Genomic DNA, 27,057 nt, shown 5'->3' with positions numbered 1-27,057 from the left:
ACATGAAGGTTTACTAATGGATCGTAATTAAATCATGAAGCTCTCACATTTCAAGATTTAATATTAAGGACTGAAAAACACATTTTAAAAAGTACACCACTTTAAACATTGAGTTGGCATGTGCTGATGCAGCAAAGCGTAATGTAGGTTTTAATGAAGGTACATATCAATTTACAAGCATATTATAATGATATTGGTGAATATATTCATACGAATCCGATTAGGGTTATTGCATAAGCAAATGTGAACGTGATTCAAATTAAAGACACATGCAGCTACAATATTTTATTAATACTATCAAAAAGTAATAATACAAATCTGACAGGATCACATGATACCCTTCCTACAAAGGAAGTGTCAACGTCACGTGATGTCCGGAAGAACACAGCAGTGACCCAAACCTGCATGTTTACCATTTTCCCTCTTTATACAGTGCCTTGCAAAAGTATTCATCCCCCTTGGCGTTTTTCCTATTTTGTTGCATTACAACCTGTAATTTAAATTGATTTTAATTTGGATTTCATGTAATGGACATACACAAAATAGTCCAAATTGGTGAAGTGAAATAAAAAAAATAACTTGTTTAAACAATTTAAAAAAAATCAAAACGGAAAAGTGGTGCGTGCATATCTATTCACCCCTTTGCTATGAAGCCCCTAAATACAATTTGATGCAAACAATTACCTTCAGAAGTCACATAATTAGTTAAATAAAGTCCACCTATCTGCAATCTAAGTGTCACATGATCTCAGTATATATACGCCTGTTCTGACTGTCCATAGGACCACTTTAAACCGTACACTCCACACAGCTGGGCTTTACGGAAGAGTGGCCAGAAAAAAGCCATTGCTTAAAGAAAAAAATAAACAAACACATTTGGTGTTTGCCAAAAGGTATGTGGGAATCTCCCCAAACATATTGAAGAAGGTACTCTGGTCAGATGAGACTAAAATTGAGCTTTTTAGCCATCAAGGAAAATGTCTGGCACGAACCCAACACCTCTCATCACCCCGAGAACACCATCCCCACAGTGAAGCATGGTGGTGGCAGCATCATGCTGTGGGGATGTTTTTCATCGGCAGGGACTGGGAAACTGGTCAGAATTTAAGGAATGATGGATGGCGCAAAATACAGGGAAATTCTTGAGGGAAACCTATTTCAGTCTTCCAGAGATTTGAGACTGGGACGGAGGTTCACCTTCCAGCAGGACAATGACCCTAAGCATACTGCTAAAGCAACACTTGACTGGTTTAAGGGGAAACATTTAAATGTTTGAGACATACAGCTGTAATTGCTGTAAAAGGTGGCTCTACAAAGTATTGACTTTGGGGGGGTAAATAGTTATGCACGCTCAAGTTTTCAGTTTTTTTGTCTTATTTTTTGTTTGTTTCACAATAAAAAATATTTTGCATCTTCAAAGTGGTAGGCATATTGTGTACATCAAATGATACAACCCCCCCCAAAAAATCTATTTTAATTCCAGAAAGGCAACAAAATAGGAAAAATGCCAAGGGGGTGAATACTTTCGCAAGCCACTGTATACAGAAGATAACCCTATTTGGTAAAAGACCAATTCCATATTATGGCAAGAACAGCTCAAATAAGCAAAGAGAAATGACAGTCCATCATTACTTTAAGACATGAAGGTCAGTCAATCAGGAACATTTCAAAAACTTTTAAAGTTTCTTCAAGTGCAGTTACAAAAACGATCAAGCGCCATGATGAAACTGGCTCTCATGAGGACCGCCACAAGAATGGAAGACCCAGAGTTACCTCTGCTGCAGAGGATAAGTTCATTGGAGTTACAAGCCTCAGAAATTGCAGCCAAAATAAATGCTTCACAGAGTTCAAGTAACAGACACATCTCAACATCAACTGCTCAGAGGAGACTACGTGAATCAGGTCTTCATGGTCAAATTGCTGCAAAGAAACCACTACTAATGGACACCAATAGGAAGAAGAGACTTGCTTGGGCCAAGAAACACGAGCAATGGGCATTAGACCGGTGGAAGTTTGTCCTTTGGTCTGGAGTCCAAATTGGAGATTTTTGGTTCCAACTGCCGAGTCTTTGTGAGACGTGGTGTGGGTGAACGGATGATCTCTGCATGTGTATTTCCCACCGTAAAGCATGGAGGAGGAGGTGTTATGGTGTGGGGGTGCTTTGCTGGTGACACTGTCTGTGATTTACTTAGAATTCAAGGCACACTTAACCAGCATGGCTACCAAAGCATTCTGCAGCGATATGCCATCCCATCTGTCTTTGGCTTAGTGAGACTATAATTTGTTTTTCAACAGGACAATGACTCAACACACCTCCAGACTGTGTAAGGGCTATATTACCAAGAAGGAGAATGATGGAGTGCTGCATCAGATGGAGTGCTGCAACCTGGCCTCCACAATCCACAAACCTCAACCAAATTGAGATGGAAAAGCAGCCAACAAGCGTGGGAACTCCTTCAAGACTGTTGGAAAAGCATTCTAGGTGAAGCTGGTTGAGAGAATGCCAAGAGTGTGCAAAGCTGTCATCAAGGCAAAGGGTGGCTATTTGAAGAATCTCAAATATATTTTGATTTGTTTAACACTTTTTTGGTTACTACATGATTCCATATGTGTTATTTCATAGTTTCGATGTCTTCACTATTATTCTACAATGTAGAACAGAGTAAAAATAAAGAAAAACCCTTGAATGAGTAGGTGTTCTAAAACATTTGACCGGTAGTGTATACAATCATCTAAAGGTTAGGGCCAAGGGAAAGAGTTAGGGAGTGAACTGGGAATGGCTGATTCACTATCGTGAAAGCCCAAATCACACAGGGAGCCTTTTTTATACGTGCGTGAACAAATTAGCTTACTCTGGAAATTGAATGCATGGGAGTCAATCAGAGATAACAGACAGGCTGTGAGCGTCAACGGCATCATAAGTATATAAAAAGCCAAATTAGAAAGCTATTTTTCTTGCGGCGCAATGCTGGTAAAATGAGCTGATAAATTCTCAGAAAATAGACTGTTTGTGCATTGTTATCGAGTCTGGAATTGTGAAGTGCAGGTTAGCATTTTTCATCATGAATCATGTTCTGGAGGCAGCTCTGCAGAGTGGTCACTAGCTGGCACAGCCACAAAGTCATAAAATCGGATTTTAAAACCTCTTTGGGCCAGGTGTCCCGCTAGCGTGCCACTACGACAACATCCGGGGAAATTGCAGAGCGCGAAATTCAAAATACAAAAATAGTAATATTAAACATTCATGAAAATACAAGTGTCATACATCATTCTTTAGCTTAGAATCTTGGTAATCGAACCGCTTTGTCCGATTTACAATAGGCTTTATGGCGAAAGCATAGCATTTGATTGACCAGCAGAGGCGTCACAAAAATCTGAAATAGCGATAGAATAAATCACTTACCTTTGAAGACCTTCCTCTGTTTGCAATCCCAAGGGTCCCAGCTACACAAAAAATGGTTGTTTTGTTCGATAAAGTCCTTCTTTATATCCCAAATAAGTCTGTTTAGTTGGCGCGTTTGATTCAGTAATCCACCCGTTCCACTCGTTCCACATGCAGACAAAGGAATCCCAAAAGTTACCGGTAAACTTTGTCCAAACAAGTCAAACAACGTTTCTAATCAATCTTCAGGTACCCTAATATGTAAATAAATGATACAATTTAAGACGGAATGTAGTATGTTCAATACCGAAGATAAATAACGAAGTGCGCGCCCTCATTCATGCGCGCCACAAGACAAGAGTCCTAACGTGGGACACCTTAGAAAAACTACAACTACTTGTTCATTTTTCAAAAAATAAGCCTGAAACCTTTTATAAAGACATCCAGTGGAAGCCATAGGTACTGCAATCTGGGCGCTTTTTGGTTGGAAATTCAATAGGCCAACATAGGAATGGCCTGGGAGCTCAAAAAACACATTTTCCGGATGGATTTTCCTTGGATTTTCACCTGCCATATCAGTTATGTTATACTCACAGGTTTAGAAACTTCAGAGTGTTTTCTATCCAATTCTACCAATTATATGCATATCCTAGCTTCTGGGCCTGAGTAACAGGCAGTTTACTTTGGGCATGTCAGACTATCCAAACTTCCGAACACTGGCCCAAAGAGGACCTAACCACACAGCTAACCCTAATGCCTAACCCTAACCCTAAATTAAGACCAAAAATCACATTTTTATTGTTATTCATTTTTAAAATATAGCCAGCTGGACTATCTAAGGGGAAATCGCTCAGTTCTGCCTCCAGGACAAGACTGATGACAATAAATGTCAACATTCTTGTATGATTATTTTTTTTAAATGTCTATTTACTGTAAATTTAATTGCAAGCCAACATTATGTATAGACTAATGCTTATGAAGCAATGTATGAATGAAACGTTATTCTACATTTATAAACTGGATTTTGTTCGGGAATGATATCACATCGTCAGTGTCATTTTCTTGACCTTATCATTGATGTTACTTACAGCTGATTTGATTGTACAGTTCAAACCATGTGGTTCAAATTTATAAAATCTGGTTTAGAGATTGAGTGGGTTGTTTGTAGAAAGAGACTTCAAATAATTATTATGATCTTCCCTACTCTCCTAAGTAAAGTTATATGGTTTAAAAATATATTTTGAGCTGTAGGCTATGGTTTATCTGACAAATGGGCGACATCTGGAAAACTTCAGGAATGAGGTAACTTTGATTTCAAAAGAGAATAAAACTCTTTTCATAATGGCTTTTCCTGACAATTAAGCTTGCGTACACTACACTGTCTAGGTGAATTAACGCTTACTGGTGTCGCACGTGGTTGACGGAGTCCCCAGTGTTATTTCTGCTTAAGATTCAGCTTTCTCCCTTACCTGCCCTGATTGGGATCAGTTTCCTCCTCCATGGTGACCATAGTCACCTTCTCTGCATCTGTCACCACAGGCCCCTCCTCAGCTGCCTCCTCTATGGTGACCATAGTTACCTTCTCTGCCTCCTCCATCACCATGGGCCCTTCCTCAGCTGCCTCCTCTATGGTGACCATAGTTACCTTCTCTGCCTCCTCCATCACCACGGGCCCTTCCTCAGCTGCCTCCTCTATGGTGACCATAGTTACCTTCTCTGCCTCCTCCATCACCACAGGCCCCTCCTCAGCTGCCTCCTCTATGGTGACCATAGTCACCTTCTCTGCCTCCTCCATCACCACGGGCCCTTCCTCAGCTGCCTCCTCCTGGTTGACTGGCTCTCAAGCCGATACTGAAAACCAAGCATACAATAAAGTAATACACTTTTGTAGTGAAAACAAATGTCATATTTCATTACCATACAATAAAAATTGTACAAAATTACAAATGACATATACAGCAATGTTTCAAATAATTTGATTACAAATGTGACTGGGGCCTTGTAGAAACTTGTTAGGATACTAATTTTCAATAACCACGTATAACCACAAAAGCCTATGTATGACTAGGTACAGTAAAATAATCTGGTTGAAATGCGACTGGCTATATGCCTACATCATAGAAAATCTACATACATCATCGGAATTCTAATTTCTAGTGGATCCACTGTGGGATTCTGAGAGAAATAAAAAGGCTAAAATGACAAACACAGGTCCATAAACTGTAGACGGAGATTCCGTCACTCTCCTTGTGCTTACGGTATTTTACGGCAATTTAACAAATTTAAGGGTGGTTCACACCAAAAAAATAGATACAACTTCAGCCAATATTTGGTCACTATAGATTTGATACGTTTGAAGTGTCTTTGCTATAGGTGAGTACATGAACCACTCCAAAAAACATGTGAGAATAATGCCAACCAACTGTTAATCAACTGTTGTTTACTATCATTCACACCTGTGTCAAGGATTAGAATGTCATTTTCAGTTTTGAAATACCCAATTCTAACATTTAATCCAATCCTTTTGCCCGAAATCTGATTACAAAAGTTTAGAAAAACTTGGTCCTGTTGATTATTATCATTCACACCTGTGTCTCACTCTAGATAACTGATGTCTGAAACCAGACATACACTGAAGAAGGTGGACACCGAAATGTTTCTGTTAGTTTATTCCCTTACCTGCTGAATAGCAAAAAAAAATGAAAGAGGAAATTCGGGAGTTTTGTATATTTTGTGTGCAAACCACCCTTCCTTCGTTGTATATTGGTTTAACACACCAACATTTTGAGTTTGAGCACGATGGTACTTAAAAACATGTTTTCATTTTTCATAAAAAGACTAGTGTAGCATCGTTGGTTATAAACTAAGTAAATAATATTTGTGTCAATCTGCATCCATCCCTTATGGCACTTTATTGGGGTATTATTCCCTTATAGAGTCATATGATGTTCTTTGTTCCATGCTATGTTCTCATTGCAATATGACATTATGTTGTACAAAACATTAAGAACACCCCCCCTTGCCTTCAGAACAGCCTCAATTCGTCAGACCATGGACTCTAAAAAGGTGTCAAAAGCGTTCCACAGGGAGGCTGACCCATGTTGACTCCAATGCTTCCCACATTGCTCAACAGAAAGATTTAGGAGGTCCATTTTACCTTATGCAATAGTTGTTTTATATTATTTCTATGGCCGTAATTGAGGGGTAGCCAACTTAAAAAAAAAAGATATATATGTTTATTGAACCTTTATTTAATTAGACAAGTCAGTTAAGAACAAATTCTTATTTACAATGACTCCAGCCAAACCTGGACGATGCTCGGCCAATTGTGCGCAGCACTATGGGACACCCAATCACAGAAGGAGGTGATGCAGCTATGATTCAAACCAGGGACTGTAGTGACGCCTCTTGCACTGAGATGCAGTGCCTTAGATCGCTCTGCCATTCACTTAGACTGGGGTTGCTCCATGATTGTAAAATGTTGTTGGCCTATATTTTATTGTATATTTGCTATATATTGATAGGAAGATATGATTATTATGCTCCCACTCCTGCCCTACAAATGTAAAACGCTGGAACTACTCAAATTACATTACTGCAAAATCTGACTTCAGAGTTTCTTTCTGTCTAGTCAGACATCAATTTCTGATAATCCATTATATATTATCATCAACTGGCTTGTTCTTGTGTCAGGAAACCATTACAACAGATCAGAGATGTTTTACCAAATTCATAGTTTCTGCGTTTTGCCTTTTGTAGGGCAGTCTTGCAAAAGTATTGTAGTTTTATTGGTTGCACTATTGCCGGGTCACATCCCAGGTGCCCCTTTTGATTTCGACAGTAAGCCCTTCCCAGTCTATCCCACTGATGCTGTCCCAGCACACAAACTTAGGCTACAACATTCATTCTCTGTTTTACCTGACCGTCAATAAAGACAGTGAGCTGTGTGACAATCTGGAACCTTGTTTTTTAAGAGGGTTCCCCTATAGGCATAAATGGAGCCCCTAAGCAGAGTGTACTGTGAATAAACATCTCAGTATACCGTCGACAATGTTTCACTCAGCAACTACTAAGGCTCAAAGGATTTTCTCATTTTTTTCCTCCATGATCATTTTAATGGTTGTGTAGACAGGACATACCCATTTTTATTCTACTGGACACATGCAGGTCTATAAATAAACGAGCTACACTATCACAGATCTAATTCAAATGTACGATACAAGTGTTTCTTCTATTATTATACATTATATGCAGTCATTTTTTTTTCTTTTCTAAGTTTGTGTGCGGAATACAACATAAATTGATTAATTATATGGTCAGTTCCGGTAAAACAACGGAATCATGGGAGATTGAGTTTCACAGTCCGTCACTCACAGCCCGCCACTTAAATCATGAGTCTGAAATAAATAAATAATTCGCTAAAATGTATTTCCATGTGCTTACACGATTTAAATTATTGATTTGTTTTTTTACATAAATGATAACAACAGCGAGTTGATTTAAAAAATATATATATATATATATATTTGCATTTTCCAATTAAGAACATTAAAAAAAAGTGCAAAGATATTAGACAACAATATGACAAAGTGACAGTAAAAGATGAGCGTAAAAAAATTAAATAATAATAATAATTATATATACGAACATACAATAAATAAGTCATAATAAAAAGTAAAATAAAAAATAATAATAATGAGATATTGGATCACATGGTCACCTGCCGTAAGCTACATATTATACATTACATGTGAAACATTATATAAGGATTATATAGAGATTCAATCAATGTGATGTGAGGGGAGATTCTCCATATAGTCAATAAAAGGTTGCCAAATTCTGTAAAATGTCTCTAACTTATTCCTCAAGCAGTAAGTAATTTTCTCCAGTGGGTTACAACTATTAACTTCCGATAGCCACATTGCAACTGGCAGGAAGGAATCCGATTTCCATTTCAAGGCAATACATTTCTTGGCAATCACTAGCAATATTTCTGTTAGCTTTATAGTATGGCTTTGCCTAAGATTGGAGTTAGTAAAGTTACCCAGTAGACAGACCTCCGGGTCTCCAAGCCAGTTGATCACAATGCCACCCCGTGAATTGAGGATATGGTATCTCATACCCCCTGCCAGAAACCGTGTAGGTTTGAACACTGCCAAGTGGAATGGAGGAATGTTCCTTCATCTGAGCCACATCTAAAACACAGGGAGGAGATATCAGGGTTGAACTTGTGCAGTCTAGATGGGGTGATATAGAGCTGATGGAGGAAATTAAACTGGATCCAGTCTGAAGCCAGTCTGATCTTGATCTGGGTTGACCAACAGGGGAAGACATGACTCAAGTCTCTTAGATAGCATCTTGATGACCAGTTTAAAATCTGTGTTAAGGAGAGAGGTTGGTCTATAGGAGGCACACTTTAGCGGGTTTTTCCCTTTTTTGTGAGTTACAGTAATCACTGCTTGAGAGAAAGGCTCTAGAAAGCAGTTGTCCTCCCTGGCTTTTTTACGTACCTCCATAAGGTAGGGGACCAACAGCTCCCTAAATTCTTTATAGAACTCTGGAGGGAAGCCATCCTCCCCAGGAGATTTATTAGAAGGTAAGGAATTAATGGCTTCCAACAATTCAGGAACTGAGAAGTGTTCACTCGGGCGCTCTCTGTCTTCCTCTGACAGGCATGGGAGGTTGAGAGAGGAGAGAAAGGAGTCAATCTCTGATAGATCATCGCTTGATTGGGAAGTGTAGAGGTCTTCATAGTATTTCTTAAAAGTATAATTCATTTCAGTAGGGTCGAAAGATATCTCATTAGTAATAGTTTCTATAGCATTAATTGTCCTCTTACTTTCCTCTGCTTTCAGTTGCCATGCCAATACTTTGTGTGCTTTCTCTTCAAGCTCGTAATAACGCTGTTTTGATTTAGTGATGGCCTTCTCAGCTTGATATGTGTTCAGAATATTATATTTCAGTTTTTTATTTACCAAAAGCCTGTAAAGATCTTTAGTCGGGCCTCTTTGGGTAGGTTTTCTCTATTTCAGAGATTTCAGATTCAAGGACATTCAGTTCCGCACCGTGTTTTCTCTTCAACCCTTTAGTATAGGAAATGATCTGTCCCCTCAGATAGGCTTTCAATGTGTCCCAAAGAATGAAACTGTCAGGAGCGGAGGGTTTGTTTGTCAAAGTAAAAATATTGATCTGCTCTTTGATGAATGCACAAAATTCAGGTTGCTTCAGAAGTGTAGAATTTATTCTCTATCTATATGCTCCATTTACCTTGGTAGGAATGGAGATTGATAATACCAGAGGAGAATGGTCACTAAGCAATCTGGGGAGATACTCCATATCTAACACACTATGAAACAGTTGGGTCGATAGTAAAAGGTTATCTATGTGTGTGAATAAAAAGAGTAGTCCCTATCCTGTGGGTGCAACTGTCTCCAGATGTCTAGCAAATTAAGATCTTTCATGAATGACATGGTGAGCTTGGCGGCTTTGGTAAGAAGTGAGGGTTTATCAGAGGACTTATCAAGAACTGTATCTAAACCAAAATTAAAATCTCCTCCAGCCAGTAGCCATCCTGGTGGTGCCTGAGCGACCTGAAGGAAGACATTCTGAATAAACATACGGTCATCGAAGTTAGGAGCATAAATATTCAATAAGGTCCAAGACTCTGAAAACATATGCCCCTGCACCAAAACAAACCTGCCCGAGGGATCAGAGATGGTGTTGTTGACGCAGAAGGGGAGATGTCTACTTATCAAAATTGCAGTTCCTCTTGCTTTGGAGTTAAAAGAGGACGCAAAAACTTGTCCTACCCATTCCCTCTTCAATTTCTATTGTTCACTGGATGTAAGATGTGTTTGTTGTAAAAACACAATGTCAGCCTTTAATTTCTTAAGAAAAAGAAGAATAAAACCCAGAAACCCCACCCACCCCGATTGTCAGACTAAAACAACAATCCCAACAATCAAACATGAATCCACTTGTAGAGATACGTTGCTGCTCGCTTTCCATCTTGCTCTTACTAGCTAAACCTTGGCGTAAACTAAAACCCTGCGAGCTCTCGAAGTTGAAAACAAACGTTGTGAATAGACATTTATGGCTGAATATTTACTGCCCACGGTAAGGGCTGCTTAAGTCTCTTTTCAGAAGAGGAGAAACATAAATGGGGGGGGAGCAGTGGGCCTAAGACCACTAATTTGCTTCGCCCAGTGGATATTGACTAAACCAAAATATACTCTCCTGTAAATGTAATACAACTCACCCCGGGGAAGAAACGGTTAGTTGAAAATGTACAAATCAATTATAGCGACTGGATAGCGGGGTAAACGGATCCAAATTCCAAGAAGATATCAGCAGTTAAGTCCCAGGACAGCACGGATAAGAAAAAACAAACAAACTGCATCTTATCACCCAGAGAGACCATCCTGATTCAGACATGATTCAGTTCTTTGAGAAAAGTGAACACTTCTCCTGGTGTGTTGAAGATATCGCTTCGGCCTCTGTACTGAACTTTCATCCGCGCAGGGTGGATGAGGTATCCGGTGATGTTCTTCTCCTTCAGTGCTTTGGCGGCAGGTCTGAACTGCTTGCGACGTCTGGCGAGATCCGCTCTCATATCCGGGAAAAGGCTGACCCTCTTGCCATCGATGGCCTTCCCTGTAGCTCAGTTGGTAGAGCATGGTGTTTGCAACACCAGGGTTGTGGGTTTGATTCCCACGGGGGGCCAGCACAGAAAAAAATGTATGAAATTGTATGAAATGTATGCATTCACTACTGTAAGTCGCTCTGGATAAGAGCGTCTGCTAAATGACTAAAATGTAAATGTAAAAAAATGTGATGACCCCTTTGGCCCTTACGAGTTGCAGTATCTTCTCTCTCTCCTGGAAACGGAGGAACCTGATCAGAACGGCCGGTGGGGGCTCATCTGGCCTAGGTTTCGGTGCTGATGTTCTGTGGGCGCATTCGATTTCCAACAGCTTGGTGAAGTTGATCATGCCTAGGACATCCGGGATCCATTGAGTGAATAAACGGACTGGGTCATGACCCTTACTGTCCTCTTTCAATCCCACCACATGGATATTGCTACGTCTGTTCTGGTCTGCCTTGTTTTTGAGGTAGGCATTGTCCTTCTGCAGTTGTATCAGAACCTGGTCATGTCGAGTGATCGTATCTTCAACTGTGCTAATGCGCAACTCAGCCTCATTCGTTCTCAAAAGGAGATCATTCATGGAGGATTTCAGGTCGTCAATGGAAGAATGGAGTTCAGCCGATTTCTTGTCAATTTTCAGAGAAAGACCTTTGTTACCGTCCTGAATTTCCCGGAGGAGAGTAGCAAGCATTGCGAGCCTGCCGAGAGCAACAGTCTGGAACTGTCGTCTGAGTTATGAGGGCTAATGCTCATCTTGCTAGCTGTAGCGTTATCGTTATCTTGGGAATCAACTACGTTTTGGTCATCCTTCTTGCCTCCCGGCCGGAGGTCCATGGCTCTTTGGGAAGGTAAGTACTTGACAATTTATCATCCGATGTTAGAATATTGTTTCAACGTTGTTATTTAGGTAATAATGGAATAACTTTGAAGAGCTCGGTTTGTCAACATCTGCTCAGCTCCGCGGCATCACGTGCTCTGCGAGTAGATTTTTTTAACAGCTAGCTAAAAGGCCTACACGCTCCCGGGAACCAACAAGCTAACTTTATGTTACAACAACAATGTTGGCCAGCGCCAATAAAGATCACTTCCAGTATAGAAGATGATAAAGTAATACACATAAAAATAAAATTATAGCCTAGAATTCTGCGGGCCGAAATACAGAAACTACTAGATTATTGGTCATTTCTTATCCAATAATTTACCTCGCTTTCACTTTAAAATAGCTAGCTACATCCAAATAAGCAGTTATGTTTATTTGTACTAATATCACAAACTCTAAGAGCATGGAGTTAAGGGATTCAGAAGGGCCGTGGCATTGATGGAGTTCGATGCACCAAGTGTTTGTGCTATTAGTACATAAAAACAATGTGCTAATTTGTACATAAAGTACATAATTAATGAGAGACTGGGTTGCAACCATACAGAGATGAGGTAGTCATTCAAAAATCATGTTAAAAACTATTATTGAAAACATAGTCGATGCAACTTATTGTGTAAGTTGTTAAGCACATTTTTACTCCTGAACTTATTTAGGCTTTCCATAACAAAGGGGTTGAATACTTATTGACTCAAGATATTTCAGCTTTTCATTTTTAATTAATTTGTTTAAAAAAAAAAAAAAAACATAATTCCACTTTGACATTATGGGGTATTTTGTGTAGGCCAGTGAAAAAAAAAGATGCAATTTAATCTATTTTAAATTCAGGCTGTAACACAAAATGTGGAAAAAGTCAAGGGGTGTGAATACTTTCTGAAGGCACCAGCATTAGTCACCAGCATGTCTATGCAGCAGGGGCTAGGTCCCGGTTGAGGCAGAATGCAATTTACATGTGTTACGAAACAAACAAAAAGAAACACACACAAAAACATGAAGTTATTGCTTACGTATTTCAAATGATGTTACCATTACATGCCATGAGAGTTGCAAGGTTTAGTTTTGTTTTTGCTCCAAGTGTGGTCCTTGCTTTGCCCTTGAGTGGGATGAGAGGTCTATGAAACCTGCAACTCAAGACAACAGCAAAGCTCATAATATGGAGTTTTCACAAAGGGAGGCTTACTTCTGATTTAGTGAAATACAGGATTTGATTTACTGAACCCCTTACCCCCAACAAACTCAGTCAACATGTACCCTAACACTAACTAACACACAAAAAAACATTGCAAATTGGCAACGTCTGCTCACAGAATTGAACTACCTCTAATTGAATTGCCTAGTATATCTCTGTGGAGAATGGTTCACTTGGCATGGCAAATGGCATTTTAGGGCCCAAATAACAGGATGTCCATTTTAGAGCATAAAAGGCACAGTTAGAAACACAGCTGGCTGGGTAAAACCCATTTTTGGCTTGTGGTTTTGTTTGGCTCAGCCTCTAATTTATTTAATTGTATTGTTTCTTTCCCCTCCCCAATTGTTGACGTTAGTTAAACACTATCAGTTCACTAAATGTCCACATCCTTTGGCCAGGTTCTGATTGCTGTTCCTGTATGGGAAGGCAAATAAAGACTTGAGTGGTTCACCACAAGCCATGGCTTTGGTAAGTGTTTGTCCTACAGTGCAGGGGTTTTCAATCTGGGGTCAGCAGAGGTACTGCAGCGTGTCCACAATTATTATATTTTCAAGTCTACAGGACTTTTAACTTCCAGTCCACAGCAACAGTTAGCATTCTATCTGTTCCTGTTCATCTGACTCTGGGCAAGTAGATAAAGGGCTTCATAGCCAAAATCTCTAACTATCCCTTTAATATGGAGGAAATTACAGTCATTGGAGCTAATTACAGGGTTTTTTCTGTATAGAAAATTCTTAGGCGGGCAGTCTAAGTGGTAATTTTCAGGATGGAAAAACAGTTTCAGTGTCAACTTAAATGACTAAAAACAGATAAAAAGCATGCAGAAAAGATATTGAACTATATACAGTACTAGTCAAAAAGTGAAGACATCAAAACTATGAAATAACACATATGGAATAACCATTTGTAGTAACCAAAAAAGTGTTAAACCAATCAAAATATTTTTATATTTGAGATTCTTCAAAGTAGCCACCCTTTGCCTTGATAACAGCTTTGCACACTCTTGGCATTGATGAAACTGGCTCTCATGAGGACCGCCACAGGAAAGGAAGACCCAGAGTTACCTCTGCTGCAGAGGATAAGTTCATTAGACTTACAGGTCTCAGAAATTGCAGCCAAATAAATGCTTCACAGAGTTCAAGTAACAGACACATCTCAACATCAACTGCTCAGAGGAGACTGCGTGAATCAGGCCTTCATGGTCGAATTGCTGCAAAGAAACCACTACTAAAGGACACGAATGAGAAGATGAGACTTGCTTGGGCCAAGAAACACGAGCAGCGGACATTAGACCGGTGGAAATCTCTCCTTTGGTCTGATGAGTCCAAATGTCTGATTTTTGGTTCCAACCGCCGTGTCTTTGTGAGCAGCAGTGTAGGTGAACAGATGATCTCCGCATGTGTGGTTCCCACCATGAAGCATGGAGAAGGAAGTGTGATGGTGTGAGGGTGCGTTTCTGGTGACACTGTCAGTGATTTATTTGAAATTCAAGGCACACTTAACCAGCATGGCTACCACAGCATTCTGCAGCGATTCACCGTCCCATCTGGTTTGCGCTTAGTGGGACTATCATTTGTTTTTTCAACAAGACAATGACCCAACAGACCTCCAGGCTGTGTAAGGGCTTTTTGACCAAGAAGGAGAGTGACAGAGTGCTGCATCAGATGACCTGGCCTCCACAATCACCTGACCTCAAGACGGTTTGGGATGAGTTGAACTGCAGAGTGAAGGAAAAGCAGCCAATAAGTGCTCAGCATATGTGGGAACTCCTTCAAGACTGTTAGAAAAGCATTCCAGGTGAAGTTGGTTGAGAGAATGCCAAGCGTGTGCAAAGCTGTCATCAAGGCAAAGGGTGGCTACTTTGAAGAATCTCAAATATATTTTGATTTGTTTAACACTTTTTTGGTTACTACATGATTCCATATTTGGGCACCAGAGTGGCCCAGTGGTCTAAGGCACTGCATCTCTGTGCTAGTGGTGTCACTACAGACTCCCTGGTTCAAATCCAGGCTATATCACAACTGGCTGTGATTAGGAGGCCCGTAGGGCGGTGCGCAGCATTGTCCGGGTTTGGTCGGTGTAGGCCGTCATTGTAAGTAAGAATTTGTTCTTAACTGACTTGCCTAGTTAAATAAATGTAATATGTATTTAATAGTTTTGATGTCTTCACTATTATTCTACAATGTAGAAAATAGTAAAAATAAAGACAAAACCCTTGAATGAGTAGGTCTTCTAAAACTTGTGACCGGTAGTGTATATCATAAGGCCTTTCTTTGAGGGCCTAACACACTGCCACAGCAGGCCTGCAAGTCACATTATGCTGGCTTGCAAAGTGATGTTTAATGCCGATTGAAATCCAGTTAAGTGGATTTTTTATCACCTGCAACCGGCATTCAGAATGACTGCCAGGGTAGAGAAGGATAAGTATTGAGACTACCTCAATCCTCTAAACTGGAACAACCATCTCTGTAACAGGTGTGGTGGTTCATTTCAGCATTACCAAATGAGGAGAGTTACAAACTTCACACACCAGTCAGAGTTATACTTAAACTACATCTTTAATAATAAGAGCTTTGCAATAGCACTTGACTTTCAATGATGCACCATTTCTAATGAACCATTGAAAGTGACAACACAAAAGTACAAAGTTCTTTTATAGCCAAGATACACCCCTCTCAACCTACATGACGAACCACAGATCTTAGGAACAGTTCACAAAGAAAGACTTTTACTTGAGAGAGGAGTATCTCATAGCCAGATATCATTCGCTATAGATTATCGTTCAGTTTGGTCCCTAAGTCGAGGTTCTAATCTCGTTCCTGGTACTTCATAGCACAAAAACATTACCTCATGTTATTCTGGAATGCTCTTTAGGTTTTATCACCCAAAGACATCGTAAATCTCCTCTGTCAGTGCTATCTCATACAGGCCCATCATCAGTAAAACACACACACACAACAGTTAATAGAATACTATATTCTGTAGAATAAAACAACAATTATAATACAATACAAGCATTATAACATAATATTGCAATTTTCCATGACACGGGTGCAATAAATCCAACTATTAACAGATTGAATTAGTTTAGAAAAATGTATGCTATTTATCTTTGTAGCATAAAATGTATCAATCAATCAATGTACATGCAAAAACATATACTGCTCCAAAAAATAAAGGGAACACTTAAACAACACATCCTAGATCTGAATGAAAGAAAAAATCTTATTAAATACTTTTTTCTTTACATAGTTGAATGTGCTGACAACAAAATCACACAAAAATAATCAATGGAAATCCAATTTATCAACCCATGGAGGTCTGGATTTGGAGTCACACTCAAAATTAAAGTGGAAAACCACACTACAGGCTGATCCAACTTTGATGTAATGTCCTTAAAACAAGTCAAAATGGGGCTCAGTAGTGTGTGTGGCCTCCACGTGCCTGTATGACCTCCCTACAACGCCTGGGCATGCTCCTGATGAGGTGGCGGATGGTCTCCTGAGGGATCTCCTCCCAGACCTGGACTAAAGCATCCGCCAACTCCTGGACAGTCTGTGGTGCAATGTGGCGTTGGTGGATGGAGCGAGACATGATGTCCCAGATGTGCTCAATTGGATTCAGGTCTGGGGAACGGGCGGGCCAGTCCATAGCATCAATGCCTTCCTCTTGCAGGAACTGCTGACACACTCCAGCCACATGAGGTCTAGCATTGTCTTGCATTAGGAGGAACCCAGGGCCAACCGCACCAGCATATGGTCTCACAAGGGGTCTGAGGATCTCATCTCGGTACCTAGTGGCAGTCAGGCTACCTCTGGCGAGCACATGGAGGGCTGTGCGGCCCCCCAAAGAAATGCCACCCCACACCATGACTGACCCACCGCCAAACCGGTCATGCTGGAGGATGTTGCAGGCAGCAGAACGTTCTCCACGGCATCTCCAGACTCTGTCACGTCTGTCACGTGCTCAGTGTGAACCTCCTTTCATCTGTGAAGAGCACAGGGCGCCAGTGGCGAATTTGCCAATCTTGGTGTTCTCTGGCAAATGCCAAACGTCCTGCACGGTGTTGGGCTGTAAGCACAACCCCCACCTGTGGACGTCGGGCCCTCATACCACCCTCATGGAGTCTGTTTCTGACCGTTTGAGCAGACACATGCACATTTGTGGCCTGCTGGAGGTCATTTTGCAGGGCTCTGGCAGTGCTTCTCCTGCTCCTCCTTGCAGCACAAAGGCGGAGGTAGCGGTCCTGCTGCTGGGTTGTTGCCCTCCTACGGCCTCCTCCACGTCTCCTGATGTACTGGCCTGTCTCCTGGTAGCGCCTCCATGCTCTGGACACTACGCTGACAGACACAGCAAACCTTCTTGCCACAGCTCGCATTGATGTGCCATCCTGGATGAGCTGCACTACCTGAGCCACTTGTGTGGCTTGTAGACTCCGTCTCATGCTACCACTAGAGTGAAAGCACCGCCAGCATTCAAAAGTGACCAAAACATCAGCCAGGAAGCATAGGAACTGAGAAGTGGTCTGTGGTTACCACCTGCAGAACCACTCCTTTATTGGGGGTGTCTTGCTAATTGCCTATAATTTCCACCTGTTGTCTATTCCATTTGCACAACAGCATGTGACATTTATTGTCAATCAGTGTTGCTTCCTAAGTGGACAGTTTGATTTCACAGAAATGTGATTGACTTGGAGTTACATTGTGTTGTTTAAGTGTTCCCTTTATTTTTTTGAGCAGTGTATATTAAAACAATACATTCTGAAAAATCACCCTCCAATAGAGCATGCTGGGAAATATGATACAGTTCTGTGTAGAACCCTTCTTGCCTTCCAAAGAACCCTTCATGCCTTCCAAAGAATTATCAAAAGAACCCTTTCTTCCAAAACCGATTCTTAGGATGTTAAAGGTTATAGGTAGAACCCTATGCCTTATAAAGAACCCTTGTCTTCCAAAGGGGATTTTTCAGATCAAAACGGTTCTTGGTAGAATCCTTTCCCTCTGCAAAGAACCCTTTTTTTGAACCTTTTTTTCTAAGAATGTACTGAAACAGAATGATCAATTCCTCACACATTGTTTATATTTTGTTGAGATGTTTTCTCCATTTGAAATGATACTATTTGTCACACCCTAATCTGTTTCACCTGTCCCTGTGCTTGTTTCCACCCCCTCCAGGTGTCACCCATCTTCCCCTGGGTATTTATACCTGTGTTTTCGGTCTGTCTGTGCCAGTTTGTCTTGCTGGTTGACTTGACATAACATGTTACTCCGTGCTCTTGCTTTTGCTCAGTTTTTTGCTAGTCCTCCCGGTTTTGACCCTTGACTCTGAACCCGCCTGCCTGACCATACTGCCTGCCCTGACCTCGAGCCTGCCTGCCACTCTGTACCTCCTGGACTCTGACCTTGTTATGATCTTCTGCCTGTCCACGACCATTCTCTTGCCTGCCCCTTGGATTATAATAAATATCAGAGACTCAAACCATCTGCCTCCTGTGTCTGTATCTGGGTCTCACCCTGTGCCCTTATAGTATTAGTAATAGGAAAAACACTCACATGTCAGAACTTGTGTGTGTGTGTGTGAATCATTTGATAACTAGGAAAGAAAACAAAAGGCTAATCATGGCCAGATCAGTGTGTGGGTTTTTCTTTTTCATTAGACAATTAATGAGTCTAAGCGTGTTGAAGGATACCAGATTAGACTTCTACAACTACTGTACATGCTGTCATGAAATGGATTAGTTCAAGCCTTGTAATGAAGGTAGGCCTTAAGCATGACGTGCACAGGAGAGAGACATTAAAAACCTCTTGACGGTCGCCTAGGATAGGGGGCACCACAGCGCATTTTGAAAAAAAATCGTGCCCATTTTAAATGGCCTACTACTCAAACTCAGAAGCTAGGATATGCATATAATTAATACTTGTGGATAGAAAACACCCTAAAGGTTCTAAAACTGTTTAAATGGTGTCTGTGAGTATAACAGAACTCATATGGCAGTCAAAACCCCGAGACAGATCGAAACATGAAGTGGAATTCTGAATTGCGGACTCAACTTCATCACGTTGCCTATTAATCACACCGTGAGCTATGGTTCATTGAGCACTTCCTATTGCTTCCACTAGATGTCCCCAGTCTTTACAAAGTGATTTGAGTCGCCTACTGTGAAAACTGACAGAATGACACGCTGTGGAACGTGGTCACACGGAGAGGGCCATCACCATTATGACGCCGGCGCCCCTGGCTACCCTCCCCTTTCGAAACGTTTATAAAGACAATGCAATCGTCCCCCTTGAATCTTATTGGAGCTCTGGTTGAAAAAGGCCCTAAAGATTTATGTTATACAACGTTTGACATGTTTGAACGAACCTAAATAAGAAAAAAATGCATTTTGTTGAAAGAGTAGCCCCGCGCACGTCGGAACTTTTGGTGCACCCTTCAGAACGCGCTAACAACAACAAGCTAATGGAACATAAAGGATGAACTTTTTCGAACGAAAATACATTTGTTGTGGACCTGGGATTCCTGGAAATGCCTAAGGATGAAGATAATCAAAGGTAAGGGATTATTGACAATAGTATACAAGACTAGATTTGATATGCGATTGTTCCAAGATGGTGCTGACCTGTATTGCTAGCCTATTGTTCTGAGTATCGCATCCCCTTTTATCGCAAAGTGTGATTACCCAGTAAAGTTATTTTTAAATCTGGCATTACAGGTGCTTTCAAGAGATATTCATCTATAAATCTTAGAATGACAATATTACATTTTTAAAATGTTTTCGAATAGTAATTTAGTAAATTGTAGCGCTGTTTCATCAGATGCATTTGAGGGAAAATAGTTAGTCAACGTTACGCACCGATGTAAAATGCTGTTTTTATATATAAATATGAACTTTATCGAACAAAAGAATGCATGTATTGTGTAACATGATGTCCTAGGTGTGTCATCTGATGAAGATTGTCAAAGGTTAGTGCTGCATTTAGCTGTTTTTTGGTTATTTACATTTAGCTGTTAAAACATTTAGCTGTTTTTTGGTTATTTGTGATGCATGTGGTTGGTCGGAAAATGGCTATGTGGCTACTTTTACGATATACTCCTCTAACATAATCTAATGTTTTGCTTTTGCTGTAAAGCCTTTTTGAAATCGGACAACGTGGTTCGATTCAGGAGAGGTGTATCTATAAAACTATATAATTTTTATATTTTTTTTTTAATTTAAATTATTAAATTTTGTTATGCTAATGGCGATAGGATTTTTCGCTGGATGTACAGGGGTTTTAACAAATATCACTATCATGAGGGTATATTTTATGGTTAATTTGATTTAATTTCAAAATTCAAATTGAAGTAAAGTTGAAATTTGTTTGCTTCATGTTATTTATCATCCTGATGTAATTGATATGCAGTTGAACATTATCACTACAAAGGTGTCAGCGCTAGCTTTTGTATTATAGTCTAGCTTTACTACATGTAAACAAAACACTAGCTAGGTCTCGTAACGTGAGGTCAATAATGCATGCCTAGCACAAGCTAGCAGTTCATTAAAACTACAGTATGTTTCTTAATTGAAACTAAGTGGGCAAAACACCTAGGTGAAATATAGTTGTGTTTTGTAAGAAGCAGACGAAGAGCTAGGAGAGACAGATTTGTGAGAGGGGAGAGAGAGGTTGATTGTGGGGTAATTACTGCTGCTAGCAAACTTTTGATGTAAATAATTTGGCCGTCTAACATTGGACTCATATACTAACTACATTTAGTTTAGTTATTGTTGGTTGCCGTGAGAGAAATGAATCTATCTTGCTGCTGGCTAAGGTAAGTTGATCTTTCTCTACCTTCACATCACGCTAGCTCTGTGGTTATTTGATGTGCTAGCCAAATGTAGCTAACACCAGCAGAGGAAACAGGAATAATAAACAGGAAATAAACGTTGTCTGATGATTTTGTTTAGTGGATCTGGTAGCAACAAGGCCATGTGTATATATAACTCGTTTGTTAATTATTTTTTTTGGTTGGATCAAGAAATCGGAACTTGTCATTTTGGGAACTAGCAATTATGGCGCGATGCGGAGCCGGATGCTTACTGGGAAACCTCTTGGTTGCACGTGCATATAGAACGTGTTATTGATTTGATCATTGAAAAGGTCAATAATAATAACAAAAAACATTGGCGAGCATCCACACCAGCGGACAGTTTATCGTTCTGCAGTACATCCCTCAATCAACTGATCAACTCATCCTACCTGTCACATATACTCCCTGTCCGGCCTCTAGGTCATCAGGCTGCTGATTATCCTCCCTCTCCTCCCTCTAGGTCATCAGGCTGCTGATTATACTCCCTCTCCTCCCTCTAGGTCATCAGGCTGCTGATTATCCTCCCTCTCTGACCTCTAGGTCATCAGGCTGCTGATTACCCTCCCTCTCCTCCCTCTAGGTCATCAGGCTGCTGATTATCCTCCCTCTCCTTCCTCTAGGTCATCAGGCTGCTGATTATCCTCCCTCTCTGACCTCTAGGTCATCAGGCTGCTGATTATCCTCCCTCTCTGACCTCTAGGTCATCAGGCTGCTGATTACCCTCCCTCTCTGACCTCTAGGTCATCAGGCTGCTGATTATACTCCCTCTCCTCCCTCTAGGTCATCAGGCTGCTGATTATACTCCCTCTCTGACCTCTAGGTCATCAGGCTGCTGATTATCCTCCCTCTCCTCCCTCTAGGTCATCAGACTGCTGATTATCCTCCCTCTCTGACCTCTAGGTCATCAGGCTGCTGATTATCCTCCCTCTCCTCCCTCTAGGTCATCAGGCTGCTGATTATACTCCCTCTCCTCCCTCTAGGTCATCAGGCTGCTGATTATCCTCCCTCTCCTCCCTCTAGGTCATCAGGCTGCTGATTATCCTCCCTCTCTGACCTCTAGGTCATCAGGCTGCTGATTATACTCCCTCTCTGACCTCTAGGTCATCAGGCTGCTGATTACCCTCCCTCTCTGACCTCTAGGTCATCAGGCTGCTGATTATCCTCCCTCTCTGACCTCTAGGTCATCAGGCTGCTGATTATCCTCCCTCTCTGACCTCTAGGTCATCAGGCTGCTGATTACCCTCCCTCTCTGACCTCTAGGTCATCAGGCTGCTGATTATACTCCCTCTCCTCCCTCTAGGTCATCAGGCTGCTGATTATACTCCCTCTCTGACCTCTAGGTCATCAGGCTGCTGATTATCCTCCCTCTCCTCCCTCTAGGTCATCAGACTGCTGATTATCCTCCCTCTCTGACCTCTAGGTCATCAGGCTGCTGATTATCCTCCCTCTCCTCCCTCTAGGTCATCAGGCTGCTGATTATACTCCCTCTCTGACCTCTAGGTCATCAGACTGCTGATTATCCTCCCTCTCCTTCCTCTAGGTCATCAGGCTGCTGATTATCCTCCCTCTCCTCCCTCTAGGTCATCAGGCTGCTGATTATGCTCCCTCTCTGACCTCTAGGTCATCAGGCTGCTGATTATACTCCCTCTCTGACCTCTAGGTCATCAGGCTGCTGATTATCCTCCCTCTCCTCCCTCTAGGTCATCAGGCTGCTGATTATCCTCCCTCTCCTCCCTCTAGGTCATCAGACTGCTGATTATCCTCCCTCTCCTCCCTCTAGGTCATCAGGCTGCTGATTATACTCCCTCTCTGACCTCTAGATCATCAGGCTGCTGATTATCCTCCCTCTCCTCCCTCTAGGTCATCAGGCTGCTGATTATCCTCCCTCTCTGACCTCTAGGTCATCAGGCTGCTGATTATCCTCCCTCTCTGACCTCTAGGTCATCAGGCTGCTGATTATCCTCCCTCTCCTCCCTCTAGGTCATCAGGCTGCTGATTATCCTGCACACCTGGACTCCATCACCTCCTTGATTATCTTCTCTGTATCTGTCACTCCCCTTGGTTCTTTCCTCAGGTGTTATTGACTCTGTTTTCATGTCGGTGTGTTGTTTGTGTTTCGTGTTCATTTTTATTTATTTAAACGCTCACTCCCTGAACTTGCTTCCCGACTGTCAGCGCACATCGTTACACTACCTCACGTTGTAGGCCTATTAATAAGATGGTAACACAGCCCTTTCAGTGCTTCAGGGTGAGTTCATTGTCATAGTGACAACTGCAAATAATACTGCATGAATGTAATGAAAAATAACATTAACTCCTATTTAAATGTAACAATACAACAACAAATGCTGTTTAGCCTGCGTATCTTTTACATCGTGTCGTTGCTCAAGTGGTTTGCAAGTGATTTCCATTTTTCTAATGGTTGTCAATCTGTTTGGATCTTCTTTCTCACTGTGCTCATCTTTCTGTTTGTCCTGTACAACCATTTGCAAAGCATCAGTGCAACGATGTTATCGTCACTGGCCAAAGTGATCACACCAACACACTCTCTCTCCTCAACCTGCTTCTCTCCACGAAAAGGCTATTAGGCCTAGTATTAAATAAATAAAAAAATACAGGTCCTATAGCTCTTGTAGCCTATACGGTAGGTTTTCCTTGAATTTCACGAGAACAGGAATAGTGGCGAGGCCTGCGTCCATAGCCTATTGCACACAGGAACAGCCGGAAGAGAGGCTAGAGTTGTGTAGCAGAAGTAAGAAGCTAAATATTAGCTAGATATTAGGCCATTCATTAGCTAAATAGTAGGGCTATAAATATTTACCTGTCAGGTGCAAGTGGAAGGAAAAAGTTAACAGATTATGAAATGGCACATCTGTGCGTTCCTCCGGGCTTCACTCGGCAATCCCTGGGCACGCAAAGTTCGTTTTTAGACAATAACATTATTTTACCTAGGCTACAGCAGCATGTATTACTGTTATCAAGTGAGAGTACACAATTATTGTCTCGAGCTTTAAACTGCAGTGATTTAGGCTAATTTGAATAACCGTTTGAAAGCATGTTTCATTCCGAAATAATGATCTAGCCTAGGCTTGATTAGGCAACCATTTGGATCAGTAATTGGTCTTTTCTCAGCAGGCCAGTCATAGTGTGTATTTTGTCAGGATGTATCTGTGTTAACAGATGCCATCGGAAAATATCTCCTCATACTGATGGAAAATAAAACACTAGTATACAGTACATTGAGAAAGTATTCAGACCCTTTGACCTTTTTTTCCACGTTTTGTTACATTACAGCCTTATTCTAAAATGGATGAAATTGTTTTTTTTCCCCCCTACACACAATCTACACACAATACCACATAATGACAAAGCAAAAACAGGTTTTTAGAATGTTTAGCAAATTTATAATAAATAAAAAACTAGAATATCACATTTACTTAAGTATTCAGACCCTTTACTCAGTACTTTGTTGAAGCACCTTTGGCAGCGATTACAGCCTCGAGTCTTTTTGGGTATGACGCTACAAGCTTGGCACACCTGTATTTGGGGTGTTTCTCCCATTCCTCTCTGCAGATCCTCTCAAGTTCTGTCAGGTTGGATGGGGAGCGTTGCTGCACAGCAATTTTCAGGTTTCTCTAGAGATGTTAGATCGGGTTCAAGTCCGGGTTCTGGCTGGGCCACTCAAGGACATTCAGAGACTTGTCCCGAAGCTACTTCTGCATTGTCTTGGCTGTGTGCTTAGGGTCGTTGTTCTGTTGGAAGATTAACCTTCGCCCCAGTCTGAGGTCCTGAGCGCTCTGGAGCAGGTTTTCATCAAGGATCGCTCTGCACTTTGCGCCGTTAATCTTTCCCTCGACCCTGACTAGTCTCCCAGTCCATGCCACTGAAAAAAATTATTAGACCGTGATTTATGGCTCACAACTTCCTCCAGCTAAATCAAGACAAGACCGAGGTACTTATTGTTGGAGCCAAAGCACAGAGAGAGAATCTGGCCGCACATTTTAATTAACGGGCAATAAAGATAAAACACCAGGTAAAAAACCTAACTGTTATTTTAGACCAAATTTTGAATCACATATTAGGAATGTGACCAAAATAGCTTTTTACCACCTGAGGAACATTGCCAAGGTGCGGCCGTTTCTCTTTCAGGCTGATACAGAAAGACTCATCCATGCTTTTATTACAAGCAGCCTTGACTACTGTAATGCTCTCCTGTCTGGTCTACCCAAGAAAGCCATTGGTCAACTGCAAAACAGACAGAATGCTGCAGCACGGGTACTGACCAAGACCAGACGGAGAGCACACATTACACCGGTTTTAAGGTCTCTGCACTGACTGCCTGTGAGTTTTAGAATACATTTTAAGATTATTCTATTGGTTTTTAAATCAGTCCACGATTGTGCACCCCAATACATGTCAGACATGCTTTTAAGTTATGTACTCAGTAGGTCCCTCAGGTCCTCTGGCACTGGCCTTTTAACTATCCCAAAGCCTAGGACCAAAAGGCATGGAGAAGCAGCCTTTGGTTACTATGCCCCCAGCCTCTGGAATAGCCTGATAGAGAACCTGAGGGGCGTCGAAACTGTGGACATATTGAAAGAGATGTTAAAACACACCTCTTTAGCTTTGCTTTTCCTTCGGTTGCATTTTAGTTGTTCAGTTTGTGTCATTCTTTTTTTTATTTTTTTTTATCTTATGCTTGTTGTGTAGTAAATATTTCAGCTTTTATTTTCATAGATTTTTATTAGTTTATTTCCTGTAAAGCACATTGCGTTGCATTCCGTGTCTGAAATGTGCTGTATAAATAAAGTGTGATTTGATTTGATTATTTGTATCCCAAAAAACCTAGTCCTTGCCGATAGCAAGCATGTTTGTATTCTGTACAGGCTTCCTTCTTTTCACTCATTTATGTTAGTGTTGTAGAGTAACTACAATGTTGGTGATTCCTCCTTAGTTATCTCCTGTCACAGCCATTAAACTCTAACTTTTTTAAAATCTCCATTGGCCTCCTGGTGAAATCCCTGAGCGGTTTCCTTCCTCTCCGGCAACTGGGTTAGGAAGGGCGCCTGTATCTTTGTAGTGTCTGGGTGTATTGATACACCCTCCAAAGTGTATTTAATAACTTCAACATGCTCAAAGGGATATCTTTTATTTAACTAGGCAAGTCAGTTAAGAATAAATTCTTATTTACAACAACAGCCCAGGAACAGTGGGTTAACTGCCTTGTTCTGGGGCAGAATGACACACTTTTACCTTGTCAGCTTGGGGATTTGATCTAGCAAGCTTTCAGTTACTGGCCCAACGCTCTAACCACTAGGCTACCTGCTGGCCCAATGTCAGCTTTTTTTTAACCCATCTATCAATAGGTGCCCTTCTTTGCGAATCATTGGAAAACTTCCCTGGTCTTTGTGGTTGAGTCTGTGCTTGAAATTCCCTGCTCGACTGAGGGGCCTTACAGATAAGTTGTATGCGTGGGGTACAGAGATGGGGTAGTCATTTAAAAATCATGTTAAAACCTCTACAACCTCATGCTAATCACATTAGCCTACGTTAGCTCAACCGTCCCGCGGGGGGGACCGATCCCGTAGAGGTTCAACACTAATATTAAAGTGATTACATGCAACTTATTATGTGACTTGTTAAGCAGTTTTACTCCTGAACATTTCAGCTTTTTCATTTTTTATTAATTTGTAAACATTTCTAACAACATAACTTTGACATTGTTGGGTATTGTGTGTTGGGTATTGTGTGTAGATCAGTGACACAATTTTATCAATTTTAAATGTTGTAACACCACAAAATGTGGAAAAAGTCAAGGGGTGTGAATACTTTCTGAAGGCACTGTATTCAGGAAAGTTTACCGTGCGCTCTACCTCCGCTTCAATAGAACACGTTTTTGATTGGTTCGTAAGTTTTATCATCTGAAAAAATAGATCTGAAAGTGATCCAAAAGATAGCTCTTGTTATCGTTCTCCACTTTTTTTTGTAGTTATCACTGTAGTCTGAACGCTACTGTTCCCTTGAATTAGAAAGATTTTAGTTTATAGTTATGGTCCTTTGTGTAGATGGTCCTTTAGACAACTTGTAAATGCAACAAGTACTGATATTGTATCATG

The sequence above is a fragment of the Salmo salar genome, chromosome 03 (assembly GCF_965601325.2).
Source record: "Salmo salar chromosome 03, fSalSal1, whole genome shotgun sequence".
Lineage (NCBI taxonomy): Eukaryota > Metazoa > Chordata > Actinopteri > Salmoniformes > Salmonidae > Salmo > Salmo salar.
This window is presented reverse-complemented; position numbering follows the sequence as displayed.